We start from the raw sequence: 11,362 nt of genomic DNA, 5'->3' as shown, positions 1-11,362 counted from the left end.
ATTGCATCGTCAAGGACGTTTCGGAGTTGGCATTAAGGGCTAGGAAGTTCGTGATGGTCGTTTTAATTTGGGTGACTGTGGATGTCTGGTGTAATAGCGTATCTCGTAGGCGCCAGTGTCGCAACGGTTGCTGAGTGCGCGGGAATTGAAAGGTTGTCATAATCGGGGAGTGATCAGAGAGGGAGGCAGCAAGGATTTCAGTATCTTTCGCAAGTGTCTGTAGGGGGGTGGAGCCAATGGAGTAGTCTACTCTGGCGTATGTTTTGTGTGCCCCTGAATAGTAAGTGTAGGCTCGACTTTGAGGGTGGAAGTTGCGCCACATGTCTGTGAGTCCCAGCTCCCGGAGACGATCCAGTCCAGCCCGGGAAAGAGCCCCAACCTGTGTCGTACGTTGACAAGAGCGGTAAGTGAGGTTGTCAAATACCATGTTTAAATCCCCCCCTAGCAACAGGCACCATTCAGAGTTAGCGGTCGCCTCAGTGAGCGCTGTGTGGAAGAATTTCTCCGGTCCCTTATTGGGAGCATAAACGGAGCCCACTATAAGGGATAATCCCTGCCACCATAAACTGGTATGTAAGCAAGCGGCCCCGGATCTCAGCTTCCTTCTGAAGAACCTTACCCTGAAAGGAGCGGGAGACCAGGATGGCGACCCCGGCAGACTTAGTGGAATTAGAGGAGCACATTTGTGTGGGGAAGGCACAAGACTTCATTCTGTGGTGATCTTTGGCTATGAGATGGGTCTCCTGTAGGAAGAATATATGTCAGCAGTCGACTGTTCCAGATAGTGGAGAACTGCCCTGCACTTAATCGGGTTATTCAGGCCACGAACATTAAGTGTTAGGATTTTAAGCGGGTTATGTGGCATGCGTCGTGCAAGGGAAGGACTGGCTAGGCCGAGCCCCGGAAGGGTCTCTCAAGCGATCGAAGCTAGGGAAGGAGAAGCGCATTTTGTCGTCGGAGGGGCCTGGTGCTTGGCAAGGAGGGGGAGGTGGACGAGGGGTAGCAATCACAAAAAAACCCACAAAAAACCCTGCAAAACGAGAATTCCCAACCCTCGCGACTGGTAGAACAACCAGATGGGGTCCATAGTATGGCCAACATAAGGGGGTACCCTCCCCCTGCTTCCCACCACAAACAGCAAGGGTGTGTTCAGAGGGTCCAAAAGGAAGGATGGTCGTCGGGACGTTCACTTGGCACTAGAGTCCTCTTTAGCGAGGGCCTCCGTAGCCGCAGTCAGTGCTTTATGCTGGTTTCGAGCGATTTTGGAGACAAGTGGTCTCCGAGGACGTCGTCTCATTTCGTGCTAGGGCCTTCTCCCGTGAGGGCCTCCGAGACAGCTATAGGAGCCACCTGCTGACTCTTAGCAATTTCAGCCTTGCGTGGTTTCCGGGAGCGTTATCGTCTGCCTTTGTCGCTGCCATCCCAACAGAGATACCTCGGGTCCAAACTCGGTGCTACGATCATCCTCCTCCTCACTCTGCAGGGTGAGGCCCAGGAGCCAGCATGTGTCCATTAATGAGCGAAGTTGCTGAATTTTACCATTGTACCGGAAGATTAAGTGAAAGGGGTGGCCCCACGAGTACGGGATCCCCTGCTGTCTCAAATGTTCCGTCACAGGGCGGAAGTGTCGGCGGCGTTGTAGGGTGATCATGGCTAAGTCCTGGTACAACACCGGTGAGTGGCCCTGGAAGGAAATGGGGTTTAGAGATCCCGCCTTTGCCAGAATGGTTTCCTTAATCCTGAAGTCCTGAACACATACCAAGATGTCCGCCGGAGGGGCATTGGGAGCCCCACTCTGTGTGCTCTGTCGAGGGCAATATCGGAGTCATGGGAGTCATCCTGTATATGTCGGAAGAGACCGTTCTAGAAGGTAAACAAATCTTTGGTATCCTCCATTATTTTCACCCCCCGTATTCTGATGGTATGTCTGCGGGACCGATTTTCCAAGTCCTCCAAGTGGAATAGCATGTCTACGTGCTGATCCTGCATCCCGGTGATCTCCTGCTGGAGCATTGTCATCTCAGTCGCCACTGAGTCACTCTTTTCCTCCAAGGTGACTACTCCCTCCCCTACTGCGTCCACATCCCTCCGCAGCTCCTTGACTTCTGCCGCGAATTCAGTTTTGACTGATTGTATGTCCTCTCGGAGGGTGAGAAACAGTGACTCCAGGAAGGCCTTAGTTATGGGCTCATCCCCCGTGGACGCAGAGGGTTTAGGGGCCTCTTTCCCAGGGTCGGCAGTCGCCATGTTAAAGTTGGACAGCAAGCGGCCAAAGATATCTTTTAGAGGTTTCCCCTTTTCTTGTTTGCGAGGTGGACATGCCCCTCCAATGTTCCCCGGCCCAGGGCCCGGATAGGTGGAAGCCAGGGGAGCCCCAAGGGCCTCTATCTCCCAAAGTCCGGTAGATCCACTAGCTGCAAGTTCACCTGGGGGTTGGTGCCTGCGGGTCACTGCCGGGCAAGGTGTCTCCAGGTCAGCCCAAAAATTAACCTCCCTCGGTGTGTCTCGGTTCCGCAGCCCGACGGGCGGGGTCGCGGGCAGCCCGTGTGCCCTTTGGGCCACCAACGCGGCGGGCCGGGCAGAGAGATGCTGGCTCCGATGACCCAGACACTGGGTCACCACCTTGGTGAAGCAGGTCGCCCCCGGGCCAGACAGGGCCTCGGGACAGCACACGTGGCCTCCACGGTATCGCTGCTCCCGGCACCCACAATGGAGCTGCGGGGACTGCTCTGGGAGCACCACACCTGGAAGACCCTGCGGCAGTCCCGTCCACTGGTGCTATTGTCAGCGGGCGGCGGGTAGGAGCTCTGAGCAACACATCCTACACTGCCGCCATCCTGGCCACGCCCCCCTAGTGCACATTTTTAAGTGGTTGAGGTCATTGAAATGAGATTGAATGAATTCTCATTAAACTCTAAACTCCAAACTGAAATTGGTAGAAGTACTTTATTAGAAGATAAGGAATGGATTTTTAGAACTTAGGCCTTGATCTAAAGCTCGACTGATGGGTTACTCCTTCACAAATGTGACGGATATCATGTCTGCTGTATTAAAAGTGCTTTATATCCAATGGAACTTGTAATACAGCGCACATTGTATACATCACGTTTCTGATGGAGTAACCCATCCACCAGACACTAAATCAGGCCATTAATTGACCAACACATGAAGTTAAGACTAGATAAGCTACTCAGTTCTAACATTATGCACCTGGAAAGTAGGGTTCCCCGATCGGGCCCTGTCACTGGACAAATATTTATTCTTTAAACGAATCAGTGAGTTCTGTGAAACATAGTCCAAATTCAATACAATGGAATCAACTTGACCTACACACCTGACAACATAGATCTTTCAATGGAATGCTTCGGTGACACGGAGTCATGTGATAATTCCCCACCTCCGCCCCCACTCCCCTGGGAGCTCTGACTGTGAATGCAAGATAGGAATTTAAGGTGGTATGTGTGTCTCAAGCTCTCATCCCCCCCCCTTCTTTTTGGTCCTAGCTGCGTGATGAGGCTGAGGTGTCTGAAGCTTTGCCCTGCTAAGCCTGTGCCCACTGGTTATGTCTTGCCCTTATTTTCCTCACTTTGTTTTTCAATGGCTGCAGACCTGAAGAGAAGTAAGAGAGCAGCTAGGCCTCACAGTATTACGTCGCCATTAGCTAAACTGGCAGCCGCTTTGCAAATGTATTAAGCTTACTACATCGCAATTTTAAGTTCTAAGACAGCCACTATGGAAAGCTTCACACTTGAATGCAGACAAAAGCATATGAAAATGGATGTTACAATGAAATAAAAAAATTAATTGCTTGATGCATGGCTTTGGAACCTTTTGGGAAAGTTCCAAGGCTATCGGGGGGTTTCTGGACCCAAACTGTGCTAATCAGAATCTTTTACCACTAATGTTCTGGAGTTTATTCTTGCTATTAAGTCCAAAACCAAGCACCAAGTTGATGATGATGATGATGATGAAGGATTTACAGAGTGCACAGCTGCTCCAAGGAGTGCAGCGGCGCTAACAGAAGCCATAGAGGTAAATAAAGCTGGAAGAAGAGCCATGTTTTCTTTTTAAACTGATTTTCAGATTTGGTTAGTGGAGATCCAACAGGAGCTTATTCCAGGCCGAAGGGGCCATAAAAGAGAAAGAGCAGCCACCAGCTTTTAGATCGTGGCAACTACGGCCATTGCTTTATTGAAAGAGCACAGTATTCTTTTAGGGTGATATAGGTGTATCCTAGCTGGGAGATAGCCCGGACCAGATCGATGCAAAGCTTTATGAGTCAAAAACAGGGTTTTAAACAGAATGGGATTGGTCACTGGAGGCAGTGCAATAAGCGAAGAAGTCCAGAGTTCTCTGTGGAAGTTTGAGCATCAAGCAAGCACCTACATTTTGAACAACCTGCAGCTTATTTACCAAATACTGAGGGAGACTTGAACATAGGGCATTTGGATTATCCATTTTAGCCATTATAAGAGCTAGGCTTACTGTTTTCCTGTGGGAAGGGTGGGGAAGTGCAAAAACATTTTTGTGGTTCATAGCAGGTCAAAACATGTTCCAGCAACTGTATTAATCTGATTTTGGAAAGACAGCTGATTGTCAAGCTTCACCCCAAGATTTTTAACCACCTCAGATCGGGGGCTTGGTTGTGGAGCTCCATCCGACCAGAACAATGGCCAGTCTATTGTAAGGTTTTGGCCAAAGCAGAGAATCTCGGTCTTGTGCGCATTACATGTTAACTGGTTCAAGCACATCTATCTTAGGTATGTGGTTAGATAAGGTTTGATAGAGTGAGGAATAATATATTCTTGTTTGTTAAAGGAGAAAAAGAACAGTGTGTTACCCTTTAGCATTTGACCAACAGTGGGGTGAAGTTCAAGGCTTTCTCAGGCAAGTGGTGTGGGATTTGAGACTCAGAACTCAACAGACAATATAATAGTAATCAATAAATCAATGGCCAGCCAATGCTGATGGTTATAAAAAGAAAAGTATTCTACTTTCACACATAGCACAATACTGCATAGAAATATCAGAGGGTACTTCACTTCTTACACCAATGTCATGACTGGGTTGATGTATACATAGGGAGAATATCCCATGCTGTTCATACTCTCATTTGATCTCTGGTCAAGCATGCCAAGCATGCATTTGCAGCGGAGTTCGCAGCTTGTCCATCTTAGCTTTGGTATCTGTCACAGAAGAGGCCGGGCATGCTTGTGCCCCAATGTCTGCTTCCATGCCATCTGCTGTTTTCCTGCATCACAGAGCCATCCACGGATATGGGCAGTGGCAGTGTGCTTGTGGGCTTTACTGCACTGGGGTGATGGCCTCCCAGCGAAAGCAGCTTCGATGCAGCTGGAAGCCTGCACCTCGTAAATTGGGGCCACATTGGGCCATATTGGGCTGATATTTCGACCAGGTATAAGTTCTTTCAGTCGATTACCACCTAATCACTGTTTTTTTTGTGTCGTGACTCACTGGGGGCTAAGCCGACCCTTGCTCCTAGACACCATTGGCACCATGGTACAGTGAGTACAACCAGAGTGTTAATATTGCTTTTAACTCTAATCTTACACTTGAAAAAAAAATAAGAAGAGAAATAACGGACAAATAATCACAAATGGACGGTGCACATATCCAGTCCAAAAGTGCTAGTCAGCTATTGTAGACACTTCAAAATCAGGCCAGGGCTCTTGAGAACCGAAGATTGTGGAATTAAACAGAATAAATCCATGAATAATGCCAGGGCAACAGATACAGCTACATTTGGGGCTAAATTATCCATTGGTATGTAACTAACCCTAGCAATAAAAGAAGTCTGAAGAGGTGTATTGATGACTATTATACAAATGTGAACGATGCAATTCAAGACTCTGCAACAAGCACAGTCAATTTTGACTCTGTCTTGATGAGTAGTCAAGCTACTCCTGAAACACTGAAAACGAAACTTGACATCCCACACAATAGTGTTAATGTCTTAAAAAACCTACTTGGACTAACTCCAACTTTGGGGGACTGTAAGACGTTGACACCCTTCCTATCTCAAACTAGAGTGAGAGCTAGCCAGAACACTCCTTTTGCTTCTTTATCGCCTTTGACTAAACCAAGTCCCCTGTGGAAGCAAAGGAAAAATGCCAGCCGTGAAGGACGCGAGTCTGTGATAATCTCAACTATGCATTGAAGAGGCTCAACCTCAACACCTGCAATCAGCTCTTCTGTCTCCAATGAATGAGTCAGCTAAAGCCACAAATTGTCAATCAAATAAAACTAGAGTTACAAATTGATTTACTTGAAACTATGGCAATCACAATATCTGAAACAGACAAATTGGACAAACTAAACGTAGTATTTTACAGGCAAAATCTGAAGTGGAATTAAAAAAAAATATGTATGCCTCTGTTCTCCCATTATTGACTAACTCACCAATCTACTAGAGATACAAAAAAGGTCAAAGAGATCGTGGTAATCCTAACTGCGATCCTGTTAAATTCACCTATGTATCCCAAGTTCATAAAGAAGCACAAACCAGCTTCATTTCCAGTTTAGGATCTTCGACCCAAACAAAGCTTTCACTGGGAAGGGAACAAGACCTAGAAGCCTCGACCAATGACTGTATATCATCTCGATTCTCCAAACATTCTGAAAAAGACAGACGAAAGGTACACTGTAAAAAAACGTTCCTTGTCTAACCCAGTTAAAACAGAGAACATCCACAAAGTTTTCCCAATATTCTCAAACACAAAGAAAATGAATTATAAACCTAACCATTACAATCATACTAATTATATCAACGCCCCCCCCGAAAGTGTAATGTTCATAACTGACAAATACTAAAGAGCCAGACAAGATCTGAAAGGCTGGTTTAACACGAACACCAAATACTCTGCATTCTTTCTGCATAAATGAATATAAGAGTCTAACGTTTCGACTGCCTCAACACCTTTCCACCTAATTAGGGAACAATTTGTCGGCAGCACAGAACACAGTGCTCGCTCCTGTCCAGAAAAAGGATGTTATAACCTTTGTTTCCCCATGTTGTTGTTTTGAAACAATGAGAAATCCAACTGACGTATTTGATAGCTTCACAAAATCAAAACTGCCCTTTGGCAGAATAGAGGCCCAACTATTTGAACTGATTCTTTATCCATAAAACTAGCTGAAATTATCTATTAACATATTGAGTAGAGGGAATATACTTGAACATCTAGCAGCACATTCAGGTTTGAAACACCTCACCTCTGCCCAGATAACCTCAATTAAATATCTTCACTCGCAATTACCTTCCATGAATGAATTGAGGCTGATCTCCAGTGTTGACGTGGTGAATTATGTGTTCACAAGAAAGACACAATCTTTAAGAAGTGGGTAATTGCCATCAGCAATTGCTTCAATGCCTATCCAACATTATTACTTGCATTACAATTGAAAGCCAACAATAATATACAAACAACATTGGCAGACAATCATAGCACCAAGGTTGCTCCACCCCAAACAAGCTTGGTTCTGAAAAATGCTGCAAGAACAAGTAGCCAAGGTGAAGCTCCTACTTATAATATCAAGATCAGATTATCCTTCTTGGAAGGTCATTACAATAGACAGATGGGCACCTCAATACCAGAAACGCCAGGCAAAGGTTCCCTGCTGCCCGCAATCAGTCAAAAAACTATGAATGGAGGCTTTGTCAAAAGAGGCATGCTTTAAGCGCTTCTGCTCATGGAACACAAGGGACCTCCAATATTTGTTCTAGGAGTGTGGTGTTAACACCTGTTGGGAATCCTTGGATTTTCTGTGTGTTTAGGGAACATGGTGTAAAGCTGATGCCCATTTGTCAGGTTTTCAAGCTTGTCATAAGCATGCAAAAAAGGAGACTAAGAAAGGTTATCCAAAGGGTGGGCTACCAATGTCTGCAAAACAGGACAAAAACTTTAAAATAGCAAATTTTGGAAATAGACAACTTTGCACAAGCTGTTCCGCATGAAAACTTGTACTTTAGCGACCGACTTTCAGCCATACTAATCCTATATATGTACATCAATCCATCTTCAAAAGTCAAACGAATTTCAATAAAAGAAATAAAAATAACATTACATCAACTAAGAATTAGATATCTGGATGACAACTGGATTGTCAAAGTAGATTTTGTTGCAAATGTATGACTGAAGATGAAACGACTTAAGCACAGGATGAATTAAAGGCAATCCCAGAAGCTGTAACAAACAATGCCTCAAAAAAGAGACAAGTAATGGGAGAACCACGTTAAAAACCTTTATTGAATGTACTTGAAAGTCCTAAACAGCGTATTTACCTGTGATCAACAGGCAAGCCTAACTCATCTCTCTGCCTTCAGGGATGCCACATTGCACTATAGATTGATTAGATTCCAGAATTTTTTTCTTCTGGATTAAATTTTGAAAATGGCAAAAGAGCGAAAAGGCCTACTAGCAATTTGTGGTTCAGCAAAAGACTCAAACAGAAGAAAGAAGTATACAAAGAGAAATTAGATAAATGCTTAAGAACATGTCAGACGAGAAATTGCCCGAAAGAGTAAAACAGATGCAAAAAGCATGTAAAAAAGCGTTTTGGAATGCCAAAAAAAACAAGCAAGTGATAAGTATTGGAATACATTTCTAGCTACATGCAACAAAGGCAATCATATAACATCACAAAGTCAAACTGTAACGGAAAATCAATGGACTATATTGTTAGGGGCATTGTATGGTGATATAAACACATGGTTCTCATCCCCAAGTATATCCTTTGTTAGAAGACTTAAGAGCTAGGCATTTATCAACCAATAACCCTGAGAGCTCCCCATCTAAAATTACGAAGGGATTAGGAATAATTGTACGGTCTCTATCATCAAAAAAAGGCCGACAGGATAATGCTCTGGACTCACATGGCTTACCAGCTGGTCTCTTAAAATTTAGCTTGGACTTCTGGGCAACAGTCTTCACACCTCTTTTCAACCAATGCCTAACTACACAAGCCATCCCAGAGCCATGGCACAGCTCAGTCTATAAAAAACAGTAATGTTTCAAGCCCAGTAAATTACAATTAAATTGCTCTACTGGACATTAAAACCAAATACTTTGCAAATTGCATTTTGCGCTATCTTGAAATTTGGACTGTTGATAATCCCTTTTTTGGAAACCAACTTCCACTCAGGTATTGGTCCACATCTTAACATCTTTCCTCTTTCAATTTTATCCACAAAGGCAATACTTTTAAAATATTTACTTTACACATTTCATGGTGTTAGACCTGTCTGCTTCTGGGGAGACTCTAACCATTATTATTTATTTTTGTCCCCCTTAGCCTCCCAGAGTTTCTATTTTTACATATGTCCATCAGGATTCTTCAATGCTGTCAGGGGGCTAGGTGTTCCTTGGCGATGACGTCATTTTTCCCTCATAACCTGTGAGGCCTAGTCAGCCCCCTTGAAAATCTAGGGATCTCCAGAAACCTAAAATGGTGTCCACCAACTGCCATAACGGACACTACTGGAGGACAGGTCCATAGGCTAACATTAGGGAACTTTCCAGAATCCACTAGAGACTTCTGCAGGTCTCAGGCCACCCTATATAAGGCCAGTGACCAGCAGCCATTTTGTGCTGACCCAAGAGTGGAGGAGTGAGGCAGTGGTGAGAGGAGGTGGACACACTGAGAGCAGCTAGTTTGTTTCTGAGGCAGACAGTTCCTTCAGAGGGTTGTTCCCCCTTCAGCCTCCGACCAATCCCTCCCCATACAACAATTATCAAGGAGAAAAGAAGCCTGCGTGTGAAGGGAGATCTCTCTTAACCTGAGCCCCAGCGAACCCTGTCAGGGAGCTCTTAATAGAGGATTTCCCGCATTTCCAACTCCACTTACCAGTGTGGGAGAACAGCTGCGAGCCCTGTGACGTGGCTGGAGTTCCTGGCGGTGGCCTGGTGAAGCTGTGGGTCTGTGAGGCCTTAGAAGACCTAAGGAGCGTGGGCGCTGCTTACAGACATCCTTCCTGTGAAGCCGGTGAGGGAAGTGACTGGGGAAGAGCAGCGGCGCTGCTCCGATCGGCTGTGGGACCCCGGGGGCACCAGCCACGTTAAACAAAGAAGAAAGCGCTTCCGCGCATGTCCTGAGCGTGGACGCTTCTGTGGAGGCAGGAGGGGCCTAGGGTCGGGCAGGCCCAGAAGAGCAGCGTCTCCGCGGAGAACAGCGTCCTTCCTGTGAGCGGCCGTGCAGAGGCGGGAGAAGAGCGAGCGCTTCCGCGCATGCCCGGCGGAGTAGTGCCGACTGAGAAAAAGACGGTCGCGTCAGCAGAGGAGCGCCGCGTCGGAGCTCCGGTGATTGATCCCCTCGGAGGAGGCAGAAGCGCCACAGCGGACGTCGCGGTAGGGAGCCTTGGGCCGGGAAAGCCTTCCCTGTCTTCCGCCATCAGCCCGTCTGCTGCCAGGCTCCATCGTGCAAAGAGGACTCCCGCTGACACGTCTACAAGCCCCCCAAGTAAGCCGGGTAGTGTGGGAGCGGGAGGCGGCAGCACCGAGTGCCGAGAAAGCGGGACAGTGGGGCTACGCCCAAACAAATAACTGAACAGACAAGGAGAGCCTGACGCGAGGAAGTAGGCTAGTGAACTGCTCAGCCCATATTAAGAATATCCAATAATTGGCTGAGAGGAGAAAGGTGTGCAGGGAACCACAGGGTTCCTGAGTAGAAACCCTTACAGTCTGTTGTTAACTGAGGGAGTAAGTCCTCTACCAGAAAGGTGTAGCCTGTAAATTAACTAGAGGGAAGCCTTGTTAATACTACTGTGTCTTCCTTTTAGCTACATAACTGGTGGGATATGCTGTGAAGATCTACATCCAGTAGAGGTCTGTTGAGTTGAGCAGATATCTAAGAGCTGTGGGGTAATGTACTTGCTTATGAGTTGTTTAAAAACGTATTGAAATGTCAGACTGCATTTTCCTTTCTGTAATCATATAGTAGTGAAGTGTATTGTGACCCGAACAGCAACTGACCCCAAATGTACCCTTGATTCTTATAATCTGACCGGGAAAAGTATTGAAGTGTGATCTGAGTTTCATGAACAAGGTGTAAATTAATTGTGTATCATACCTGTCTGAAAGCATAACAAGAAAAGAACTCTATTTTTATAAAAGGTACTGGTATTTTCCCAACATTGGTGTTGTGTCTTTTATTTTAGTGGTTCATCACTGAGTTACTGTGAGTGAGACTTGTAAGCACTTAACCATCGCCTTGAGTTAGCTGTAGCCACTACTGTGCCAAGCTACCTTATGTAGACTTGGGTGAACTAGGTCCAACATAATTGGTGTTTCAGCGGTGGGATCACGGATTTGGGCTTACACTCACTTATTAGTAACGCAGTGCCAAC

Source organism: Lissotriton vulgaris, chromosome 5, assembly GCF_964263255.1.
Source record: "Lissotriton vulgaris chromosome 5, aLisVul1.2, whole genome shotgun sequence".
NCBI classification, from domain to species: domain Eukaryota; kingdom Metazoa; phylum Chordata; class Amphibia; order Caudata; family Salamandridae; genus Lissotriton; species Lissotriton vulgaris.
The sequence above is the reverse complement of the archived record's forward strand: the minus strand, read 5'-3'. Positions refer to the sequence as shown.